We start from the raw sequence: 27,585 nt of genomic DNA, 5'->3' as shown, positions 1-27,585 counted from the left end.
AAAAAAATAAGTGAAAGAAAATCTCAATTGAAACCTAGAGGATATTTTCTTATGGTAAAATTTCAATCTGCATTGTTGGAGAGAGAACTCACACTGACAAAATTATAGACATTTCAAAAATGAAAGCAAAATAATATCTACTAGGATATATGGAAAAATATACCAAGAGTTCTGAAGGGCACATTATGGGTCATAGAAACAAACAAACAAAAAAGACAAAACACTAGTATACTTCGAAAAAACATAAAATCTCAGATTATGAGGGATCTTAGAGGTCACCTAGTCTAAATCCTTCCTCTTGAAGAATGAATCAATCCTCTCTATAATATCTTGACAAGTAGTTCTAAACATCTGTGCCTAAAAAATAGAATTCCTAATAGAATTTAGAATTCCTATTTTATTTCACTGTGAGTTGTTAATTTATGTTTTTCTAGGTTTCTTTAATTATATGATCAATCATTGATTTACTCTTTTCTATTGATGATAGTATTTAGAATTATGAAAATATTCCCTTAAGTTCTGCTTTGTATCCAAAAAAAAGGTAGGTTGTCTCATTGTTGTCATTATCTTTAATGAAATCATTCATTGTTTTTATGATTTGTCCTTTGATAGTATTTAATTTCCAACTAAATTGTATCTTTGCTTCAAAGGTTACTCTTTAAATATCATTCTTTGCATTATTGTCTATAAAAGTTTCATTTAATATTTCTGCTTTTCTGCATTAGCAATGCAAGGTTGACTTAATATGTAGTCAATTTTTGAGAAGGAGCAATATGCAGCTAAGAAATATGTATACTCCTTTCTATTCTTTTTCAATAATCTCCAAAGTCTCATCATAGTTAACTTTTCTAAAATTAGTCCTGTGCTTTATAATTTTTTTGTTTTTTAATTAGGTTTATCTAAGAGTTAAAAGTGTAAATTCAGGTCCACTATTATCATGGTTTTACTGTTTATTTCTCCATGTAACCTCCTTTAATTTTTTCTTTAAGAATTTAGACACTATGACATTTGTGTGTGTGTGTGTTTAATATTTATGTACCTTTGTAGTTACATAGTAGTAGTAACTATGTAGTTTAAATGTAGTTTCCCTTTTAATTATGCCAATTTTTGCTATTACTTGGTATAAAAACATTATTGCTAACCGTCTTTTTTAATTTTTTTATCTATTTATTCATTTATTTGTTTGCTTATTATCCATTATTCTACTTAGCTATCTGATATTGCTCCTCATCTTGGAAAGCTACCCCTAGACATAGATCTCCTCCTAACTCCATCCTGGATCTGTGATCTGAAACTACGTCTTATTTGTGTAAGCGGCACCGATTCTCACAAGCTGCACAAGATCAAATTCTCCCTGGGACCTCTTCTTACCTTGATGCAAAATCTCTGACCTCTTTTGATTACTGCCTGCTAGAAACAAACTCATGGCATATCCCTCAGCCAGAACCTATCTTTAGTATCCACGGACCTCTTTGTCAGTCTCCTTCTGCTGACATGAGCTGGCAAAATAACTCATTGTGATTACTTCTTAGGATTCCTAATTAGGACTTGTTCTGACATTTTCTAAATCTTTATAGCAGAGTTCTCTCAAAACTGGGCTGTACATCTTCCTGACATTCTGTGTATCTTGGATCTTCCTCAAGATATTTTTATACTACTTAGAGCTACAAAAGCCCTTTAAGATCATCTGGTCCACACTTCTCATTTTATAGCTCAGAAAACTGAGGTTGAGAAAAAGGAAAAAAATTGCTAAGGTAAGAAAAAATATTAAGTTGCTGACCCAAGAGTCAAACCCTGGTCTCCAGGAATTGGAATCCAGGGATTTTCCTACTTTGGAAGAATGACATAGTGAAGAAGGCAAAACTCAAGTCCATGTCTTCTGTGTCTAAGTACAGTATCCATTCTATTATCTCTTAATAACATTCATGATAGCGGTGATGATGATAGCTATCATTTTATAGCATCTAAAAGTTTATAACCGCAGGAATCAAATTTAGGCTGAGGAAATGATCATGTCCTAGAAATTATCAAGCTAACTTAGAATCTGAACTATTCCAGAAATTGGATCCATAACAGCATTGCATTAAAATCCATTAAAAGAAACTTTGGGAAGAAGGGAAGAAGGAAAAAAAGACCTCACATTTGGCACTGATTTTTGCCTCCTTTTCCTTTGTCTTTGGCTGGAGGAAGACCTTGTAAACTTTGAAGATTTTAGAAGATTTAAGTTTTCCCATCTTTCCATAAGCATTCTAGTATTATCCTCTAAAATAGCAATGACAAGCAGCAATGAGCCAAGAATAGATTGAATGCAGATTCATAGCCTTACAAAACAAAGACGATACCTCAGAATTTCCTGAACACCTCTTGAAGAGAAATTACTTCCAGCAATCAGGAATTATGAGAATCCCCTTATTTCATACCTCTCTAAATTAGAGATTACTTTCCCCTGGAGTCTTGTTTGGTTTGGTGGGAGAGAAATATCAGCTATACTTAATATGCCACCTTAGTATATATCCCTTTCTAAAAACTAATTGAATCTGACATACTAAATGACAGTCAGCTCATAATTATAGGAAAAAACTCACTAGATAAGAGCTCAAACCAACAGCATTAGATAATAGCCCCACGGGTATCTTAGCATCCTGAGAGGCATGCATAACCAGCCCAGCTCTGAGAACCCTCCCTGATCACATCCATGTGAGTTGGAAGAGTAAGTTCTGCATCTTACTATATTTGAATTATAGTATTCCGAACTGTACAGGGAAATAAGCATTAACTTAATCTGAAAGTACTATACACAATGCATGTACCTGTCAAGAACAGATTCAAGCTGGTTTAGACTCAATGGCACCCAGTAATTCACAGACAGTTTGCTATTCCATGACCTTTATTCTCTTCCAAAAGGCAGCAGTCACAGTAAATCTTCACAAATTGCAATGTGGTCAAAACCCTGTCAAGACAAAGACTACCCCTATCACATTTCAGTTTCTATCCAACTTGTAATCTGTCCTCATGAGAGAAATCCAAATGCCACTGACCTTCCTTCCTTTCTTCTGTCTCTGGACAAATATTTTTGTCACATCTTTCCACAACCCCCTCCCCAATGAAGTTCTATTCCAGTGCTTCCCTGTGGTGTGGAAATGAATATCGGTCCTTTTTAAAAAAAAGTCATTGATGCCATTTGTTATTATATAGTCATTATAATTATTACATAGTCATTCCTAAGACACACATCCCACTCCATAACCTAAAATAAAGAAAATCAGGAAAATACACAGCACAGCAATTGTGTCTGACATCCTCAAACAACCTATTAGATTTTATTAAACTCCTACTATATAGATACTGGAAATAAGACCCAAAAAATTAATACCTATCTTCAAGGGACTTGCATTCTGTAACTAACCTTCTGAAGCTGTAGTACTACACCTAGATTCTACTGGATGTTCCATTGTTTATGTACTGGGTCAGAGATAGATCAATGTAATCAATTAGATTTTCATTTCCTTTAGGGTTTGTTTTTTGTTTTTTGTTTTTTGTTTTTTTTCATTTACAGGAGCATGAGCCCTGTAGCAGCTGAGGCAGCTCTTCAGCCCCTTGTTAAAGTATTGTGCCAGAAGATTGTCACAGTGTTACACATTGTTGGAAGCATTCTGTATTGTTTATCAGAGAAACTGAGGCAAGCAAGAGGGCGGTTTTTAATCTTTAATGTGGAGAGTTTTAAGCTAGCTGACCTCCTGGGACTCTTTTCCAAAACATTCAGCTCAGATAAACCAAGGCAGGGAACTCATATAGGGTTTTAACTAACTAGGGTTTGCAAGCAGAATACATAATCTGAGTATACAATCTTATAGGGGAAACAAAGGCAGATAAGGGGGGCTAGGACAGTGGGAGGACAGACAAGCCACAATTTCAGGAAAGGATCATTACTTAATTCTTTCAGGAAAGGGGTCAAGATAAGAAGGTTGAGGGCTGGAGACAATGAGGCATGAAACAATACACAAAAGGAGAGAGAATGAGGCATGAAACAATACACAAAAGGAGGGAGAATTATCCTAGTAAGGATGGAGATAATGCACCTGGACGTTTATGGAAGATGGTATGTAAAGGTGGTCAGAGATTCAAGGTTTTTCCTGGGCTCTTTTTAAAAACTCATTCTCCAGTGCTAATGGCAAGGAAGGGGAGGTGGCTATGATTTTTTACTCAAGGTTCAACAGTATGTTGTTTTGATACTGATTATTTCATTATGAATCAGTTCATACAAGTCTTCCCATATTTTTCCTAATTCATCAGAGAACTGGGCTTCAATTCCTGGAAAAATCCTGAAAATCCTCCATGTAGAAGACAACTTATACATCTAATGTAACAGAGTCTCTGTTTTCTTCTTTTGATGGCTTCAAGCTTCTCCTCAACATGTGAGGCATCTAAAATGTATATCAAAGAGATAATTAAGAAAGATCTTTAAAAAAAGGGATAGACACACACACACACACACACACACACACACACACAGAGCATGGATTTATTAAGTATAGGCCATGTCAAACTAACTGAATTTCTTTGTTAGACAATTAAATTGGTCAGTCATGAAAATGCTGTGGATATAGCTTATCTTGATTTAACAAAGCATTTGTCAAAGTTTCTCATACTATTTCACTATATCACTAGATAAGAGTACTGAATACATGGGGAAAGGGGTGTTTATAAGGATCAAAATATCAACTATGTGATGTGACAGCCAAGAAAGCAAATTCTATCTTAAGACTAGGTCAAGTAAGAAATAGCTCCCAAGAGCAAGGATCCAGTGATAATGCTGAACTTGGTCCTAGCCAGACCACATCTGGAGTGCTCTGCTCTGCTCCAGGAACCATATTTTAGGAAGTCTGCTGAAAATTTTGAGAATTTTGAGAAAATGTTAGTGAAGCATCTTGAATCCATATCATATAAGGATTATCTAAAGCAAGGAAGTCAGTAAAAACTTTGCAGCACATGGGTTAAATCCAATCCATTCCCTGTTTCTGTACAGCCAGTGAAGTGACAATATTTTGCTTTGTTTTTTACATTTTTTTTTTTTTTGGTTTATAAATTATATAAAAACAGGTAGTGGGCTATAATTGGCCCATAGGCCATAGTTTGTTCATCCCTTCTGTAAAGGAAGTAAGGATATCTGGCTGAGGCTGTTGTGTAGTAAAAAGATTGGTATGTAGAAGGATCATTCTTGTTAACTTTTACCTCAGGGAAAAAGAATTAGGAGCAATAAGTAGAAACAACAAAAAAGGAAAATTTAGGCTCTCTAAGAAAAAAACTTCTTTACATAGTTCACCAAAAGGGTGAATATTCATGGCATCAGGTATCTTTTCCTATTTTTATTCTTATAACATCTTTTTTTTATTAAAAGTTTTATTTCTTAAAACATATGCGTGAAGAATTCTTCAACATTAGCCCCTGCAAAACCTTGCATTCCAATTTTCTCCCCTTTTCCCCACACTCTCCCCTAGATGGCAAGTTGTTCAATATATGTTACACATGGTAGAAATATAGGTTAAAAACAATATGTGCATACATATTTATACAATTATCATGCCACACAAAAAAAATCAAATCAAACCAGTAAAAAAAAGAGAAGCAAAATAAGATGCAGGCAAATAACAACAAAAAGGGTGAGAATGCTGTGTTGTAAACCACACTCAGTTCCCACCATCCTCTCTCTGGAGTAGATGGTTCTCTCCATCATTGAAAAACTGGAACTGGTTTGAATCATCTCATTATTGAAGAAAGCCACATCCATCAGAATTGATCATCATATAATCTTCTTGTTGCTTTGTATAAATGATCTCCTGGTTCTGCACATTTCACTGAGCATCGGGTTCATGTCAGTCTCTCCAGTCTTCTCTGAAATCATCCTGCTGGTTGTTTCTTACAGAACAATAATATTCAGAAGGGATTGCTTTCTTTTTCATATATGTATTTCCAGCACTTAGTACAGTGCCTGGCACATAGAAGGTACTTTGTCAATGTCTATTAACTATTACTATCTAGTTTTAAGTAAACTAACTCTCATAAAAAGACAAATGGCTTAAATATATTCCTGGATATGAATTGGGGAATAAAGATAATACTACTAATGAAAACATAAATGAAGAACAAGGAACAACAAAGATGCCATTTCTCCTCCAAGTATGTACATCGCTACATTAGTGATGGAAATTCATGGAATCTGAATTAATAAGAGCAAAGAATGACCATGTTGCTCCTAATTTTTTCTTGATTAAGAGAGAAAGTCAAGTGGAGTTTTAGATTTTTTGTGCTAATTGAATGTGTCATTTAAAGAATTAATTAAAGTTATGAACTACTTGCTATGATGAGAAATGAATGATTAGTTCATTATAAATGGAAAAGAGTTATAATAAACAAGATATATAATGAGTCTGTGTTTTCATATATTTAATTAGATCTGCAATCTCTCTCATGCACACGCATTCCCATGGGAACAAATAAGTGAATGTCAACTTTTATAATAAAGACTATTTCTCTACAATGTACTCACTAATATGTAAGATAACAGAAGAGCACTGCATTTGAAGTCACAAGGCTTGGATTAAAATTCTATTTTCAACTCTTACTGTGTGACTGTGGGCAAGGGTCTTATCCTTGCTGAGTCTCAATTCCCTCTCTGTAAAATGAGGTTGATAATAATAACTTTACAATATGTTCCAGGGTTATTCTGAGGAGCAAATGAATTAGCATATAGAAAATATTTTGTTGCAAATGTACATAATGGGTGAACCATTTTTAGTTTAAAAAATGTTATCAGAATTAAATGTTGGTTTGAGGATCTAACCATTACTTTAACTTTTTAAAATAAACTTCATTATGATGATTCTAAAGTGTATACTAGAGAGACATGACAGAAGTCAGTAATTAAAATGAACTGAAGCACATCTTCAAATATCTCACTCCAGAAATATGAACAAAAACATAACCAAATTTATATTACTGAAATTGTGGAGCACACATTCAGATATAGCAATGATAGCATACTACTCCATGGTTTCATAAAATGCTTTCCTTAAGTTATCTCATTTAATCTCACCTGAACAGGTCAGCTAGTAATAGTATTTAAGAAGTAGAGATGTTCTATAAGCAGTTGAAGATATAGTTCAAGTTTTAGAAGGGAGATGAGAGCTGGCTCCAGAAATTCGGGACTTAGAGATATTAGTTAAAGCCATGGCAGCCCCACAAGGGTGGGAAGAACTCTGGATCTGAAGTCAAATCCACACTATCTACTACCTATGTGTTATTTAACAAGTCATTTAACCCCCTCATGACTCAGTTTTCTTATTGACTAAATAACAAAGTTGGACACAATCACCCCCCTTCTGACACAAAGACTTATGAATGATAAGATATTCCATGGAGAAAGTATAGAGAAGGAGAAGTAAAGAAGGCCAGGAACAGAAAGTTGGGGAGGATTTCCTTGAAGCAGCCAGAAAAAAGGATGAGAATTGAGGAAAGGAAACAGAGAATAAGTAGAGAGGTAGGAAGAGAACTGGAGCTTAAAGTTTGGAGCTAAGAAAAGAAAAAGCCTAAATGGACAAAGTAGTTAACAATGTCCAGAGCTACAAATCAGTCAAAGAAATGTTTAATAATTGCAAACTAAATAAAATGAAGGATGTGAGAACAGAAAAATGCCATTGGGTTTGGAAATCACATGCATAGTAAGCAAAAATTAGACACTTAACTGCTTGATGATTATTTGATAGCAGAGATACCATTGTTGCTCAAATTTAAAAAGATGAAAATTAACAGATAAATATAAAATCCTCCACTCGGGTTCAAGAAATAAACCACAATGGCAAAGAACTGGAAATTGAGGGGATATCATCAATTGGGGAATGACTAAACAAGCCATAGTATGTGACTGTAAGGGAATATTCTTATGTTATATGAAATAGTGAGCAAGCAGATTTCAGGAAAAAAAAAAGACTTACATGCACTGATGCAAAATGAAGTGAGTAAAATCAGGAGAACATTATACACAATATCAGCAACATTGTGCTATGATAACTATGATTGACTTAGCTCCTCTCAGCAATGCAATGATCCAAGACAGGTCCAAAGGACTCATGATTGAAAATGTTTTCCACATGCAGAGAAAGAACTCAGGGAGTCTGAAAGGAGATCAAAGCATATTATTTCTTAGTCTGTTTTTTTTATTCCATTTTTTCTTTCACAACATGACTTTGTGAAAATGTGTTTTATGTGATTGCACACATATAAAACCTATCTCAAATTGCTTACCATCTTGAAGAGAAGGGAAAGAAAGAGAAAAAAAATTAGAACTCAAAATTTTATATAAAAGTAAATAATAAAATTTGTCTTTATGTGTAATTGGGGAAAAAATTAAATACCATTTAAAGGGGGGAAAATCAACCACAAAAGTACTGACAAGGGAAAGTATGACTAAATGACTGTTTATGGGAAAATGTCCTGGAGGATCTGAGTGGACTAAATTTTCAATAGGAATCAAAGTTGTGGCTTGACTCCCCCAAAATATGTTCTTAAGCAATATTAAAAGAATCCCAGTGGTTAGAATGAATAAGATAGTTCTTATACAGCCCTCTGTCCTAAATGTGACACCCTCTAAGTAACACATTTTAGGGAAAGTATACGATGGTAAGAGACCAAGACACTATGCCACATGAGAATTGAAAGATGTGAGAATCTTTGGTCTAGAGAAACAAATTAGAAAGGTAGTGTATGAAGTACTATCATGCAGGTAAGCAGTCATCCTTGTACTGCCTTACCCCAGAGGACAGAACAAAGATCCCTCATTGAAAGTTGCTGAGTTGAGTTTTGCTCAATATAGGCAAGTGTGGATTTATGGCTATTGGTTCCCCCAAAATGAAATGAGTTGCTTCCAAAAGTAGTGAGTTCCTCATCATAGGAAGGAAGATATTGAAGGAAGACTGGCTGACCCTTTCATCAGGTTTGATATAAAAGGGGTTCCAAATCAGGTATGATTTTACTAATTGCCTCTAAAGGCACCCCTTTCACTATGATCAGAGCAACACATATGCAATCATTTTTAAATGCCAAGTATTTTCCTTCATTAGCACTTAATATTACAAAATATTTCCTACTTGATTTCCCCTTTTGATCAAGAACAAATTAAGGGCAAGTTGGCCATTCTTTGCCTTAGTTTTTACAGAAGAAAACTATGACTCTGCTACAGCTAAAGCCGTGGAGCTTATCATAGTTTAATTAATTGGCTCCATCAAGAAAAGATCATGCTTTACTCCATTAAATATAAATCTCACAGATGGTAATATTCTAGTCACATTATTCTTGTATCCTCCTTGTCAAGAAAACTTTGGGAGTTTTAGAATCTTTAATTCCATGGAAATTGCTCATTTTTTCTCACTCTTGAAAGGGCACTGACAATTTGGAGCATGACTGGAGGAAAGATACCACGATAATGAGGTGATGCAAAACCATTTCTTGAGAAGAACAGTTAGAGGAAATGGGAATATTTAGCCTAGAAAAAAGACTTGGGGAGAGTGGGAGAATTCTCTCTCTGATTATGTGAAAGAATGTCATGAGAAGAGAAATTTGGCTTATTTTTCTCTGACTCCAGACAGTAGAGTTGGACCAATGGTTAAAAGTTAAAGGGAGGGAGCTTTTAGATCAATATTAGCAAGAACTTTTAAACACTTTAACCCAAAAAAAGACATACTAATTTTAAAACCATCCTTTTAAAGTACTGAATTCATGCATTTGAAACTGAAAAAGTACCTTAATAGTTATTTAGTTCAATGCCTTCATTTTATAAAAAAAGATCATTAGAGTTAGAAGGAACCTTAGAGACCATCAGGTCAAAATTCATTATTGTAGGGATGAAGAAACTTAGAGAAGGTAAGCTATTCACCCAGAATCACACAGCTAGGAATGTCAAAGGGAGGATCTGAATTCCTGACTCCAAGACTACTCCCCTGTCCCCTACAGTATGCTACCTCGGTTAAATAACTTTCTCAAGACCATAGAGGTAATAAGTAAGTCCAAATTCCAAGTTTTCTCCATACAAATCAGATATACCTCCCACTGTACCGTGCTGCCTTCTTAGCCTTTCAAAGTATTTAAGCCTGGATGATGATTTGTTAAGAAGATGACAGAGAAAATCCATGATTTTCCTAAGAGAATAGATTTTGGGGATTCTATAAACATACACTGCATTAAATAGGACCTATATGACCTCAGCCCTAGGATGTTAAGAAGTATGTAAATTTAACTGTAGAATTGTATCTTCCTAATTAGTTGATGGGCAACTAGGTAGTACAGTGGCTACAGTACCAGCCCTAAAGTCAGGGAGACATCTTCTGAGTTCAAATCTGGCCTCAGACCCTTATTAGCTGTGTGATCCTGGGCAAGTCCCTTAACCTTGTTTGCCTCAGGCTCTCGTCTATAAAATGAGCTGGAAGAAATAAATGTCAGACCACTCAAGTATCTTTGCCAAGAAAATCCCAAATGGAGTGACAGAGAGGCTGAATGATCAGACAACAACAATGAATTAATATAGGAATTGGCAGGGAAACCTGAAGGGATACTAGGAATCTTTTGAGATATGTAATTCCTTAAAATTGTTGGCCTTTTGCTCTACACAAGAAAAAAAAACCAAGAGTATGTAGAATATATATTTTTCATACTATGAAATGTAGTTAGTAGACATCCTGAAAAGTTCATCAATCAGGATTTGTGTGAGAGTATGCATATATGTATGTATGTATACACATATATTTACATACATATATCAAGATGTATGTGTATGCATATACATACATATGTCTGAGACAAACACTGCAAATGAACAGTGAATTTAGCCCAGAACTGAACAAAAGAGAGAGCTAGATTGCCACTGAGAAATTACAAGAAAAAATAATGAATATATATGATAAAGAATCTGCCTGAATAAACCATGAGAGCAAGAATAAAAGATTTGAAACATGAAAATATGTATATTAAGGACAACTTTGGCAGAAGAAATGCAAAGGACAAGAACATTAACAGATCACATGAATTCCATAGGAGACAAAGTACATGGCCTTGAAGACAGGATACACAGAGATAACTTAAGTATCATGTTTCCCAGAAAAAAAGAAAGAACTTTAGCTAGTCATCCCTGAACTTATTAATATCATCCTGATAATGTAATAAGTAATAGTGTAAAAATCGCATTATTAAGTAAATTTTCAATTTTATTGAAAAATATATTTGCTTATCCTCAGTTAAGATAGTGTTTCTGGGCTTGCTAGGGTTTAAGGATTTCACCACTTCCTTTCCTCTACAAAGAGGTCCCTATTCTCTGGACCCAGGCACGCATCTGGGATAAGGTTCAGTTTTGGAAGATATTTCTTATATTCAACAGTTCATTAAATTTCTACTGTGGATATCTGGGAACAAGTTGTTAAAATTAGTTTAGGGACTCATGTACAAGTTTCCCAAAGGAGAAGAATGAAAAGGTATTCAGTGCACAATATAAATTGTACATGAGAAAGAGATTTTATCCCTACACACACACACACACACACACACACACACAAATGCTAAACATAAAAGACTTATAGCTTACAGTGACAAACTGACTTTTAGAAGTATTCAGCAATTTAACATAATTTCAGTAATAGTCTGCTGAGATTTGATGCTTAATGCCTATCAGAACATGATGCAGTTTGCAGGATGGCTCATTAGGCATTTTACATATCCCTTCTACTCCCTCAACACCAGTGACTTGTGGAAGGACAAGCCAGAAGCTCGCCCTTCTCCTGTCAACAACTGATTTGTCTGGTGCAGAAGCATCTCTTACAACAAATCAGTTCTACTCATTGAACCCAGGACTTCTCAATTTCACAAACTCACAAGTTCTTATCAAATCCTGTATATAGTCACCATAGGAAAATGTTTAATCACCTACTCAAGAAAGAAATCACAAAGCTTGAAAGGCAATTTTGGAATCCAGGTCTAAGCTTGCCCACATTGGAGGATCTGACAAGATGGCAGGTAGAAAGGACCAGCCTCTCCCCCACCCTACAGTAATGTTAAAGGATTAGAGCCTGTTCCTTTTATTAATGCGGCATCCTATTTACCCTGCCCTTGTCACAAGGCAAGGGAAATACGAAGGAGTAATTCAGGATGTTCTGTATACTAAAGCAACAAATTCTTTCAGAACCGAGCCAACATATAGATAGATAGAATCAGCTAAGAGGTATCTTAAGAAGGATCGATTGCCAAAATTTTCAAGGGAACACTTAGCATTGACTCCCTGGAATGATCTTAATAGAGAAGTTTAAACTTCTTGCTGCTTACTTCCCCACTTCTCTTCTACTAAGGTTGATTTTTTTTGTTACACTGTAAGTTATCTGCATAGCTCATTTGTAGTAAATGAAATTAAATTCACAATGAATGAATAATAATAAAAGCAAAAATAATATTACCTGAAAAAATTACAAAGAACAAGGCTGGCCTCTAAGAAGAAATTTTGGAAGATACCCCCATCCCCAACCTCTCCTTTAGAATAATAGGAGAGAAAATATCCTTCATACATTTTCAGACTTTTTCAATTTATTGGTCAGTTTTGCTCATTTTTTTTCTCTTTTTTATATTTTTTTCTTTCCAAAATATTATTTCATATATAAGAGGGCTTTTTGGGAGAAGGGAGATACCAAAATATGTTAACAAAACTTATAAATAATGATAGCAGACTTTTATATAACCCTTTTTTGTGTAGACATTTATATAACCCTTTTTGTGAGGCAATTAGAGTTAAGTGATATATCCAGGGTGTTAAGTGTCTAAGGTCAAATTTGAATTCAAGTCCTCCTGACTCCATGAATGCTCCATCTGGCTGCTCTTACATAGACTTTTAGAATTACAGAATATTTATATGCTTTGTCTCATTTGATCTTTACAACAACTTTGACTAATAAGGAAAAATTATACTACCTTTAGATTTTTAGGGCAATGCAGCAATTAAGTTTCTCTTTATTCTGTTAATCGATCTTATTTGGATGGATAACTTTTCTGTTCTTATTCCTAAATGATACAAAGTTCCCCATCCATTCCTATTAAAAACACTAGAGAGTATAGGAATAAATGGACTTTTCTTTAAAATAATAAGTAGCATCTATTTAAAACCACCAGCAAGCATCATATGTAATGGGGAAAAACTGGAACCATTCCCAGTAAGATCAGGGGTAAAACAAGGTTGTCCACTATCACCATTACTATTCAATATTGTATTAGGAATGCTAGTTTTGCCAATAAGAGAAGAAAAAAGAGATTAAAAGAATTAGAGTATGTAGTGAGGAAACCAAATTATCACTCTTTGCAGATATGATGGTATTTTTAGAAAACCCTAGAAATATTAGAAATAATCCACAACTTTAGCAAAGTTGCAGAATACAAAATAAATCCACATAAATCATCAGCATTTTGATTATATTAAGTTAAAAAAGTTTTATACAAATAAAACTAATGCAGACAAGATTAGAAGAGAAGCAATAAACTTGGAAAATATTTTCTATATTCAAAGATTCTGATAAAGGTCTCATTTCTAAAATACATAGAGAATTGATTCAAATTTATAATAATTCAAGCCATTCTCCAATTGATAAATGGTCAAAGGATATGAACAGACAATTTTCAGATGAAGAAATTAAAACTATTTGTAGTCATATGAAAAGGTGCTCCAAATCACTATTGATCAGTGAAATGCAAATTAAGACAACTCTGAGATACCACTACGCACCTCATTGATATAGGCTAAGATGACAGGAAAAGATAATGATGAATGCTGAAGGGGATGTGGGAAAACTGGGACACTGATACATTGTTGGTGGAACTGTGAACAGATCCAACTATTCTGGAGAGCAATTTGGAATTATGCTCAAAGAGTTATCAAACTGTGCATACATTCTGACCCAGAAGTGTTTTTACTGGGATTATATCCCAAAGAGATCTTAAAGAAGGGAAAGGGACCCACATGTACAAAAATGTTTACATCCCTTTTTGTAGTGACAAGAAACTGAAAACTGAGTGAATGCCAATCAAATAGAGAATGGCTTAATAAATTATGGTATATGAATGTTATGGAATATTATTGTTGTATAAGAAACAATCAGCAGGATGATTTCAGAGAGGCCTGGAGAGGCTTACATGAACTGATGCTAAGTGAAATGAACAGAACCAGGAGATCATTATACATGGCAACACAAGACTATGTGATGATCAATTCTAATGGACATGGCTCTCTTCAACAATGAGATGATTCAAACCAGTTCCAATTGTTCAGTGATAAAGAGAGCCATCCAGAAAGAGGACAATGGGAACTGAGTGTGGACCACAACATAGCATTCTCACTCTTTCTGTTGTTGATTACTTGAATTTTGTTTTCTTTCTCAAGTTTTTTTTCCTCTTCTTTATCTAATTTTTCTTATGCAGCAAGATAACTGTATAAATATACATATACATATATTAGAGTAAACATATATTTTAACATACTTAATATCTAGGGGAGTGGGTGGAGGGAAGGAGGGGATAATTTGGAACAGAAGTTTTGCAAAGGTCAATGTTGAAAAATTAGCCATGAATATGTTTTGTAAATAAAAAGTTTGTAAAAAAAAAAAAAAAGAAAGAAAGAAAGAAAGAAAAGCTTTGTAAATAAAAAGTTTAATAAAAATGAAAATTATAAAATAATTTTTTAAAAAGATACAAAATTCCCAAAATATCCCCAGAAACAAAAGGAAAGAGATCTTTTCTTCCTAGGCTTTCAGGTTACACAGGAAGAGGTTGAATACCATTATCATCTTCAGAGAGACACATTAATAATTTTCAAATGTCAAATCCTATATTAGCCCCTGTCCTAAAGAGTATGTGATATTAAGACTATTACATTTAATTTTTAAAGCTATATAAAGGGAAACTATCACAAAAAAGACTTGTTCATAGTGGAAAAGACTTTGGTCCTTCCTCTCCCATTTTTACCTCCATGCTCTGTCATTCCAGTAAAAGGAGTAATTATGAATACTTAATCCTTTGAAATATAACCTAAGTGCTATTACATGTATACACAATGTACTAGGTCCACAAACAAGCCTGATTGGTTTCCAGACAGTAAAATTTGAACCAAAAAGAAAATGTGACTCTGGATTGACAGCCAGACTTCTAGTAAGGAAGAATTAAATTAAAGATCTCCCTGATAGAGACTAACTCTATGACCCTCAGCAAGTCATTTAACTTTTCATTACCTTGGGAAGCTCTCTAAAACTAAATTATAGACCAGCTGCTAATCTGCATGAGTAGAGGATGTTTCTCAACCCTTACTTCCTGATAAAGATGAAATCAGAAGTTTAAACCAATAAACCAAGATTAAACCTATAGTTAGTGGAGAAGAGCAAAAAATAAAATTAAGAAATTAATAAGGAAAATGCACAAAACAAATGGGGTCAAATACACAAAGAAAGCAGAAGAATCAGAATGAACTCCAAAAGCAGGGATACTACTTTATTGATGTGAAAAGAGTTATGTCCTAACTCTTCCCTCTAAGCAAGTTAGCCTAATTTTTCCTTGAAAGGAATTGAGATCAGCTTTGGGTTTTAGCTGGTTTAGGGAACTAAATACTCAGGCTGTCGGAATCATCATCTGCTGCCTGAGTACAAAGCAGTCACAGGAGTTGTTTAATGCCTCCCTAATGAATAAAAGTAGGAAGCTGCCATCAATTCAAAGTCCTCAAAGTATGTCTATATTAAATATCCTTTTCCTGCAATGTCTAAGTAAATCTCTTTAAAAAGGGGCAGCTAGGTAATACAGTGGATAGAACACCAGCCCTGAAGTCAGGAGGATCTGAGTTCAAATCTGGCCTCAGACACTTAACACTTCCTAGCTGTGTGACCTTGGGCAAATCATTTAATCCCCATTGCCTCAGCCAAAAAAAAAATCAATTTCTTTTAAAAAATGATGACCTATTCATATCTCATTTTGTTCTAAAACCTAAACTACCAGGAAATTGTTGGCAGGCCCAGACCAAAACATCAATGTTTGCTTCGTGTATCTTTTCACCATCCTCTACTTTTTATGCTGTTTCTGCCACAGAATAACAAATAAGCATGTATAAACTCCCATTTAATTATTCAAACTGAAATTTCATTCTTAAACTAAATAACAATTCCATAGGAATTTATTGTTAATGTGAAAACAATGAATTTGGTTAAATTATTCAGCAACACAACTTAAGGTTGCATTTATGAGTCTTCAATGCACTGTTCCTAATTGTCAACTAATTTCCCTAATTAAGCACCAATGAGTTTAAACTTTTAAGGTAGAATGAAATGTCACATAATTAGAAGCCTACCAAAGCTGAACTTTAATAGATAGTTATTCTCTGAAATGTTCCTTTCCATTTGGTAGAGTGGTTACTGGTAATGATAAAGCTGCATTCAATGGACACAAAAGTATTGAATGACAAAGATTGAATGATCATAGGTGTGTTGTGAATACTGTAATTTAGAAGAGAAAAATAGGATGGAGAAAAATGTCTTCAATAAAATCATATCTTGGAGGGATAAAAGAAAAAGGAAGAAAAGTAGAGAAATGTTAGCTGCAGTCAAAGTCAAACTTTCTTAACTACCTAGAGGTGGTTAGATGGTAGGAAGCAGGAGAGCCCAAAGTGTTCTCAGGAGAGTGAATCATGAAATTTTCAGCATGGGCATTTATATCACAGAAAGCAGCAAATATTATAAATCAGAGTTTGATTTGCTGTTTTGTTGACTTTTAGACTTAAGAAAGTGATGGGGAAAATGTTAATAATGCAGATTAAACTTAAAACTGTGTCATAAGGGGGCAGCTAGGTGGCAGCTAGGTGGTGCAATGGATAGAACAGCAGCCCTGAAGACAGGAAGACCTGAGTTCAAATATGATCTCAAATACTTAACACTTCCTACCTGTGTGACCCTGGACAAGTCACTTAACCCCAATTGCCTCAGGGGAAAAAAACTGTGTCATTTCCTTTTTTGAGAGTCAGTTATTAAATATTTACATCATTTCCAAAAAGACATTATGTGGAAACTTCCAAGGAAAGAAGAATGTAGCTGGCTCCTATGTGAAGTCAATAAGAGTGGGATTTTCTCAGTCTGGGATAATTTCTTCTTCTTTTGAACACTTTCTCTGCATTACTCATCTCATTCTTTAAAACTCAATTTTGCATTCTAGTTATGTTTGTCCGGAGGTCTATCTTTACAACATTACACATTCTTTAAGAGCAAAGATTATATTTTATTTGCCTTTTCTTTCTCCTTCTTCTCTCCTATAACATCTAGTAAATTGGAAGGTCAATAAGATATATAATAGAAATACCATGGTGTGTGTGTGTATACATATATACATATGTATATATATATATATGCACATAGATGTTTACCATATATGTATATATATATACACATGTGTGTATACATACAAAATCATGAATAACATAATTAATGAAAGCACTGGACTTGTCAGGAGAGAAGCAGATTCATATTCCCATTCTCTATACTTAAAAAGTTGTGTGACACTGGGCACACTTATTTGTCTGCGTTTCTTCTTCCTCATTTATAAAAGGGAATAATAATTTTTATACTACCAACCTCACAAGGTCTTTATTAGGAAAGTGATTTGTAGGTTAAAAAGCATCATAGAAATGTGAATTCCAATTATTGAATAAAATTAATGAATGATTTATCATTAATAATAATTGCTTTAAAATCCACGAAGTGCTTTTTCTTGCTTTATTTAGATCTACAATGTAAATGCTGTTATTATCCTAATTGTATAGATTGAAAAAACTAAGAAAGACAGAGTTTAAGTGACTTGTCACAGAGCTAATAAGGGTCTAAATCAGGATTTGAAACCAGGTCTTTTTGACTCTAGGACCAGCACTCTATCCACTGTGCCAACTACCTGCCACATAAATGATAAAGAGAGACAGAGATAGAATAGCTATAGGTACAAAAAGAGATAGATATAGATATGACCTAATTAATATAGTGGATAGAAGGTTAATGTTAGCTATAGGAAGACCTTCAATTCAAATACTAGGAGCAAGGATACAACATCAATAAAAGACAAAGACAGCTCCAGGTGATATTATGCAACTGAAACCTTCATTGAGGAATAGGAGATGGGCCTGGCCCTTCTCCCACTATCTTTCTCTCAATAATCCATCCCCAGCTCCATTGTCTCAAGTAAATCACTGAGCATTGTTTTCTCCCTTGGATACATATAAGCATTTCATTTCACAGAAGAACTTTGTGGTATGACTTCAAGGCTTCTTAGGAAACTAGGATGCTTGATTGGAAAAGGGGGCATCATTTTACAAAAAATTTGATTTTTGTACCTACACTTTGATGTCAAGGTTACACTGTATAGCCAAAAGTCATTTTGGCAGCTGAATTTTACAAACATTAGGATAAAATAGTGACATCTATTACAAAAGTTTCACAATATTACTAAACCGATCCCTTTGATGGATAGCCATGTTTCTCTGTGCTCTATGGTCATTCTATTAGTTTTTAGTTTAAAAGCAGGTTATGAAAAAATTCCTGGCATGGCTTATCAACCTATTCCTTCCATCCTTCTTAGCATAATCCATTAGCTTTAGACACAGTCTTTTTCTGAAACAGATACAATGCCTCATCAGGGTTCCTGTCACTTCTGTATTTCAAAGAGCATTTTCAGGTCAAATTCTAAGTAATAATGTGTTTCCTATCTTATTAAGTTATAGCTTCTGGTAGTCTTTTTTGAACAGTGACTAAGAGAAGTAGTTATATAATAAGAATATAGATTTCTTTAACTTGACTGTTCAACCTTATTGACTTAAAAAAAGTTAGAGTCCTTAGCCCTAAAATGTCAAATCACTTGTTTTCATATACTCATTTTCCCCTTCTGAAAAAGAAAAATAGTTTTTTTTTTTCTATACATAAAATACTTTTAATTCCAAAGAGTAAGAAAAACTCTTGTTTCCTGCCAACATCTTTTTCTTGCTTCCTGGTGTCAAATTAATACTCATCCAGCATATCCTCCTCTAACGCTAAAGTCAAATATCAGACATTGTGGTCATCCAGGATGAACCACAAAAAATGATATGCAAAATCTCTGGAGGTTGAGGATGGAGGGGAGTGTGACAAAGTGTTCTGCAAAAGTTCAGGGCCAACACATAAAATGGAGGTAGTATATCATTTGAAAAGACATTGGTATAGAGATATAACTATGAAGGGTTGACTAGAGTTTTGCCTCAGGGCACCAAAATTTACGTGCTACCATTAGCAGTTGTATTCCTTGTGAAGGTTAAAAAAAAAAAAAAATAGCTGAGCTTGGCTTCTAAAGAGCAACAAAATTTAGTCATTAGAAAACTGCCAGCTATCTTCTGCCTCCTGTCAGCTAATTACCTGATGCAGCTCTGCTCTTTTTGCACAGGAAATGGTGTCCTCAAGATTCTCTTCCCAGAAAGCCATGTATTCTGAGATCTCTCCTGAAAGGTCTTACTTTATCCCAAAACTTAATTTTATCATTAAAAGTTGAGTATACAACATTTGCTGGGATATACTCTAATCCACTTATAGACTAATCCACTTCAAGACTAAATGGGGCCAGACAAAGATAGAGAATTGGGCCATAAATTCTAGTGCTCAATGCATCTGTATTCATATAATGTCCAGAAACTATGGATTCAAATATTGCTTTCCTCCTAATTCAGTCACCATTTTTATTTTACAAAAAGCTAGGAAGAGGAGTGCCCAGATCTTTATCCCTGTGGGGTAAGTAAGTGAGTGTAGGAGAGGTCTCCACAGTGGAACCAGGTAATAAAACAGGAGATTGGATATCGAAGACCCCAAAACAAGTAGAGTCGGCACAACTTGAGGGGGTTAAATAAATTCAAAGTGATATCTAGGATACATTTGCATGCTTTCTTCCTGCTAGGTATGTGTCTACAACCTAGACTCGAGAAAGTAAGAAAAAATGTCCCTTGCCAAAAGAAATGTATTGTATGAGGTGATTTAATTCATTTCTGTGAACAAGTTAGAGATATACATCTGGGATCTCCAGAGGTAGCAAAACGAAGTCGAGAATGATAAAGGAATAATTTAGTGAGCCTTAGTTGTTACTCAATATGAGCAATCATTGCCAATGAAGCCATCATAGCAGGTAATTAAATCGCTTTTTCTCAAAGACATGATTCACCAACCCTCTGTGGACAAGGTTCCCCTTCTAGACCAATTTTAACACTTTCTTTGTCTTTTTAATTATTTCTCAGCTTTGTATTTTGTAGTATTCAATATTGTTAGGATTACTAAGTGAGAACTCGGGTTGTCTGGATAGTGACGAGGTGAGAATTCAGGTTGGACAATTACAAGGTGAGAACTCAGGTTGACTTGATAGAAGGAGCAAGCCCATTGGCTGAAGTGGTTCTTCCCAGAAGCCCTTGCATTATCCCACGCCCATTCTCTGGGAGGATAAAGAGGACAGCACTCCAGGAAGAGGAGGAGACTCTGAATTGCATCAGGCTTGACGGAGCTCTCTGCAGGAAGGGAAGTCACTTCTAAGGACAAGAGTTAACAGCAACTGCCTGGAGACAACGGTTCACTACAGGAAGAAGAATCTGTCTGAGAGATTTGAGTAGACACAGCAGATCTCTTCCCAGAGAGCGATCCAGCAGCTTCTGGAGACGACAGCTCGCAACACAATATGAAACTTTTCTGAACTGTCTGGATTGTGCCTCATTCTTCTATATTTTTAATCTTTGTAGAGTTAAACAACTTTGAATTTTTTAATAGGTCTACACTTTGTGCTTTGTGGTGTTGTAGTAGCAGTAATAGGTGGAGGAGGAAGAAAAGAAAGTGAAGGAGAAGGAGGAAAAGGAAGAGAAGGAGGAAGAGGAGGAAGTAGAGGAGGAGAAGAAGGAGGAAGAAATGGTGGTGATGGTGGTGGTGAGTGGTCAAGTTGTTTCAGTCATGTGTGACTCTTTGGAACCCCATTTGGGGTTTAGTTTGGTTTTGTTGTGTTTTGTTTACAAAGCATTAACTCCACTGTACAGAATCATAACATTAGCCTACTCACAATCAAATATTAGTATTTACATATGATCCCTATAATATCTAGCAATAGATATTAAAGGTATTGCTAGTCTATTACTATAACCTGTAATTTTGTAATATACCTGTAATAGTAAAAAAAAAAAAAATTACTATTTACAGGTGAGAAAATGTAGGCCTAATAAAGTTAAAAGGTCTTACCACCATTAAATGTCAACAGTAAGTTTGATCCCAGGTTTCTCCTGACACCAGATTCAGTGCTTTTTCCACTTCATCTCTGCTTAAGTGATATAAAGTCATAAGATTGAGAATTAAAAAGGAACTTTAAAGATTATCTAGAACAACCCCTTCATTTTCTAGAAGGAAAAATGGAGGCTCAAAGAATGAAACTGGCTTGCTCAAAAAGACAGAGATTAACAAGATCAATAACAAAAATAATTAATAATAACTAGCACTTGTACAGCACTTTAAGGTTTATAAAGTACTTTTAAAATAAGCACCATTTCTAACTGCAAATAATTCATTTTTTTATAGTGGCAAAGAACTAGAAACTAAGGAGGAGGCATCTTTTAAGCGACAAGAACAAATTATGGCATGTGAATATAATGGAATAATGTCTCATCATAAAAATGGCAAAAAGCATTGTTTCAGTGAAAACTGGGAAGACCTGTATGAAATGATAGATTTTTGAAGTGAGTAAAACCAGGAGGACAGATTATAAAGAAATACAGCTTTGAAACATATAAGATCTCTGATGAATACAATGACCAAACACAATTCCAAGAACTGATAATGAAGTATACTATCTTTTGACAGAGATGATGGCCTCAAGATGAAGAATAAGACATACATTTTCAGACATAGTCAAAGTGTGAATTTGTTTTGCTTGACTATGTATATTTATTACAAGGGATTTTTTCCCTTTTTTTCCCATTGAAGGGATTGACATGTTGAAGTGGGCCAGGAAAAAAAAATTGTAGCAGAAAAGGGAAAGGAAAGGAGACAACAAAGGAATTTTCTTCAAAAATAAGAATTTAGTGTAGCCTTTAAAAGAAAAGCAAGCTGTCCACAATGGAGATCTGCATTTCTTTTTCTGTTACATATGTGAACATTCATTTTTGAGGGGGCAGGAGGAAATATTTGTTACGTTCAGAACTGGAAAAACAAAAACAAAAAGAAAACCTAGCTCCCTTCAAAACTGTTTGAATGCTAACATGCTGTACCACCTTAGAGTTTTCTAGCTATTCGTGCATTAGAAACAGTCCCCATACATATCATCCCACCTTGAAGTTACTTTCTATTTACTTGTATATACTTTGTATATATTTTGATATGTGCACATGTTGTTTCCCTTGATAAAAGGTAAGCTCTTTGAGGAAAGAAATCATTTCCTCTTTGTCTTTGTATGCCCAGGGACTACTATAATACTTGACACTGAGTAGGTACCTAAAAAATTTTGACAATCTCATCATATTCATTGTTATCTACTCTAAAATAATCTTTTGGAAACAAAAGAAATCTTTAATGTATTTTCAATGATCAAATCCTGCAAAAGTTTTGTCCTCCCCTTTATACTTCTCCTATTAAAGTATAAGTATCTTGAAGATAGGGATCATCTTCAATGCCTTTGCACACAGTAGGAGTTTAACAAATGTTGTGGTGAATTTAATTCATAATTGTGTGATGGGCTATTTCAAGAACCTTAGTAGGGTGTGAGAAAACTATTCCCATTCTCTATTCCTCAGTCCTGGCAAACTGTCCTTTTTCCCAAAGTAGGTCATGTTTTATATTCCTTTACAAATATTTTCCCCCAAATAACAATAAAATCTTGAAGATTTTGGCTGCTTTAAGCCTTGGATGGGGCAGGAGTGTCATGGATATCCATGTCATATGGACCATATTCTTGTTTATCTTTGAAGCTAAAAAGATTTAAATCTAAGCAGATGATGACAAATCTATTGGAAAATTTTGGGGAAGATGCATAACCAAATAATGAGTAATGTTTTTTGCATGTGAGAAACTCAGAAGAGTCACAATTATTTTTTGATCATGTCCTCAAAAGAACAATATCGCTTTATTGCATCAGAAACTAGACTTCTGGAAAATCATTATTGTTGATAGTAGAACTGACACAATTATAAGAACTCCCCAAGATGTAAATGACAGAATGCTGAGATTGTTTAGTGTTGCTGCTTATAACTAAAATAACATTTTCAAGAGATGAGGAATATATTTTTATCATACCAATAAATGATGATTTTTAAGTTTTGTCATATTTTTCAAACTGAAAAGAAACTATTCTGGCCTGTAACTGTGAGAGACACAATTAATCCATAGCATCTAGCTATCCCACCAGCATAAACTCAGATGAGAGAAGTTAAAACTTGAGAAATAGTAAGCCTTTAGAACAAGAAATAAATGACTCTCTGCAACTTCTTCTGAGCAGTAAGGACCTTTTGGAAAATAATCTCTAAACACTGTCCTCACAGCCAGAAAGATTTACTCTATTTCTTAAAAGTTTGTAAGAAATCCAAACATATATACTCCATACTCCCATCTCAGTTACTTATTGAATTCAATTCAACAATCATTTATCATGCATCTACTATAGGCAAAATTTAATAGGGAAAAGTGTGATAAAAACTAATATAGTACCTTTAAGATTTAGGGCACTTTCCTCACAACTGTCTTGAAGGGAAAGAAAGGGATAGGAATTCAATCTGTTGTTTTACTGATATAAAGAATTCCCAGATAAGGAAATTTTCACTTTCTAGGAAAGTTACAGGTCAGCAACCTCCCTTGGAGCATACAGTCTAGGACACTGAGAGACTTAGTGATTATCCAGAACTTCGAAGTCAATAAGGTTAAAAGAAAGGAAGGCCTTTATTATAAATATTATCAACCTCATTTTGAAAATGAGTAAACCAAGGAAGGATTTTTGGCTAAGCCAGCTACCTGAATAAAATCAGAAAACCCCATTTCCACAATCTATTTAGTAAAACAAACAAAAAATTTTAAGCTAAAAATGACACCATGAAGAATGATCAAGAAATCCAATGAGAAACCACAGTGATCTTTTCTACTCCAAATTGTAGCCCCTCAAATCAGTTAGAAGTCTTATAGGCAATAGGAAAGCAGGGTGCCAGTTAAGCCATCACCAGCACAGGCAGATAGTAACTTCCCACATTGAATCCAGAGCCTACTATACTAAAGAAATGTTAAATCTTCAGACTCTGTACCCAGAGGCATCAAGAATAGAGGGCTCCCACAAGAAATCCCCAAGGTGATCAGAAGCCCAGGTCAAATGGGTTCCTATTTGGTGATTCAATAATAAATAAAACTGTATTTGTCAGTGCAGGAAGTAGTTTCTCCCTCACTTAATTCTAAAAATTAGTTCTCCCTCTTAATGCCTGAAGGAAATAAAATAAAATTCTGATTTGTTTGAAACAAAGAAATAAATATTTCTACTCTATTAACCAATCTCAATGATTTAAAAGCTACTTTTTTGGGGAGGTGCTTCACTAATTTAGGAAAAGATTTTTACATGTGTATGTATACATATGTAATGTATCTCTACATGTATGATTATGCTGAAACAATTCTATTTTTTATAAATATTCCTCCAAGAATGCTGGTAGCTACAAGATTAGGAATACCTTAGTCTGAGGAATTATAGTCAAGGGTCCCCAAAAGAGCAACAGAGTGCTGTATGGTGAGCATAGGTTGGTACTATATTACTAACCAGGAACTGTATAAAAGAAGCAAACTAAATGATGTCATGAGGAAGAAAGGTGATTAGAAAAGATGGTGGATCAGTCATATGGCAAGACTGAGATAACTAATGAACAATCCATATGCTCCATTAGTTAATACATTATGTTCAAATAAACAGAGAACCCTCCTTACCCCCACCATCCCATTTTCTCTATCCCTGGCAGGCTGAGTTAATTTACCATGGAAGTTTAGAAGAGGAATCTTCCTGGAGAACATGTACCAGAGTCAACCAAAATGAAAAACATGGATAGATTGCTGTTTATTTCACGGGAAATGGGATTTTTTTTTTTTTTTTTTTTTTTGAGGCTGGGGTTAAGTGACTTGCCCAGGGTCACACAGCTAGGGAGCGTTAAGTGTCTGAGACCACATTTGAACTCGGGTCCTCCTGACTTCAGGGCTGGTGCTCTATCCACTGCGCCACCTAGCTGCCCCCGGGAAATGGGATTCTTATCACTGAGTTCACAGATGTATATAATAGTACCCAAAAAATTAAACCTTTTTAAGTAAATAATTAAGCAATTAACAATTATATGTAGATTGAAAGTTTACTAAATTAATAATGTTAGAACCTACTCTAGTTTAAGAAAAAATGACAGTGTATCATGAACCTTCAAATGCTTATATACACATTTAAATATAGACATATGTGGTATAAAACTCTCCCAAAGGGTATAAACGGGATATGCCTTCTTTTCTTTTCTTTTTTAAATTGGCATCACAATTGCCAATCACTCTCTTCCTCTAATAAAAAAAAAAGATAGAAAAAGAAACTCTAGTAACAAATGGGCAGTCAAACAAAACAAATTAATATATGGGCCAGGTTCAAAAGCATAAATGACAAGATGTACCTAGTTTTCTAAAGGAAAAAAAATGCTATATTTTGATGGAAAGGAAAAATCAAGGAGAAAACAAGAATAAAACAACAAAAAAGAAATGGCAAGATTTTTATCTGAAATCTTGACAATGATGTCAAGATTCCTTCCAGGTGTTTTCTTGTTTTTGAAGCACTTAACACAATAAAATTCTGCCACTTCTAAGGGATCCATTTGTTTGTCCTGTTCCCTGGTTACATGGTCTACGGTGACAAAAGATTTTGTGGGGACAGTCTATTCCTAGCATTTTCTTTAACAGAAAGTCTCTGTGGCATAATAGGAAAAAGACTGGGAATCAGAAGATCCCTCAACTGTCTTTGCTATATAATTTGGGGCCAGTTTCTTTACTTTTATGAGCCTCAGTTTTCATTTGTTTAAAAAAAAAAAAAAACAGGGAAAGGAGCAAGCTAAACTACATTATTTCTTAGCTGATATCCCCCTCTCATTAAAGAAATATCCTGATAATTTGAACACCAAGAGAAGTCACCAATGACCCATAGAAACTGGTGGAGACCTTACCCATTTTTTAGCTGCTTGTTTGCTTCATAATGTAGCTGGGTAGCACTGTGAATAGCACTGTGCCTGGAGTCAGAAAGATAGGAATTCAAATTCAGCCTCATACATTCACGAGGTATGATCTTGGATAAGTTAACCTGTTTGCTGCAGTTTCTTCATCTATAAAATGAGAATAATAATAGCACCTACCTCCCAAGGTTGATGTGTACATCAAATGCATTACTATTTGTTAAGCACTTGGCCCAATTTCTGGTACAGAGTAGATACTAGGAAAGTGCTAGCTATTAAGAATACTTGAATTACCACGATTAGGAAAGCAGTCATTGATCTTTCAGTAACCTGGGCATTGGCTGTTTACAATGACTGCAAAGAAAACATCAACCATTCTAACGATCACCTCACATCCCAAGGAAATCTATGAGTTTAAATAAGGAAAAGCAGCCCAGACTTCTAGGTCAGTATTTCCTAAAGGGGCCCTCATAATGTATAACTTTTGTGTTGACAGGCCGAAGACAGGTGAAATCTCATGGCAAAGCAATAATACTCTGGGAAATCTCAATACCTGGGCTGCTTTCCTATATATCTATATTTGTGTTTTCTCCTGGTGTGTGAGATCCAAGGAAAGTCTTGAGTAGAGCTCGTTTTAGTCTGATCAGTCACAGTCATAGTAATATCATTTTGGTCCTCTTTGAGAACAAAGCATCATGCTTTGACTCATACTGACAGCTGCTTGAGGCCCTAAGAACACTAGCAGTTGGACATTGATAAGTCCACATCACAAGGCCTGTTTCTTCTGAGTCCTTCCCTGTTGTCTTAAATGTAAGTGTACCAGAGACCACAAGACTTGGGCAGTCAGAGGTCATGAGTTACTGAAAATTCCATTGCCAGCTTCAGTTTTATTTCAAGATTAATGCCTCTCCCAAGAGAACCTGTGAGGGAATCTCTTGTAATATTTTCAATTGTTGTTGTTCCTTTTTTAAAAAATTGTATGAGATGATTCAAACCAGTTCCAATTGTTCAGTTTTATGAAGAGAGCCACTACACCCAGAGAGAGGACTGTGGGAACTGAGTATGGTTTATAACATAGGATTTTCACTCTTTATGTTATTGTTTGCTTGCATTTTATTTTGCTTCTCTTTTTCTCTTGTGTGGCTTGATAATTGTATAAATATGTATGTGTATGTTGAATTTAACATATGTTTCTACCATGTTTAACATATATTGGACTACTTACCATCTAGGGGAGGACATGGAGAAAGATGGGGAAAATTAGAACACAGGATTTTGCAAGGGCTAATGTTGAA

This window comes from Sminthopsis crassicaudata, chromosome 2 (genome assembly GCF_048593235.1).
Source record: "Sminthopsis crassicaudata isolate SCR6 chromosome 2, ASM4859323v1, whole genome shotgun sequence".
Classification (NCBI taxonomy): Eukaryota; Metazoa; Chordata; class Mammalia; order Dasyuromorphia; family Dasyuridae; genus Sminthopsis; species Sminthopsis crassicaudata.
This window is presented reverse-complemented; position numbering follows the sequence as displayed.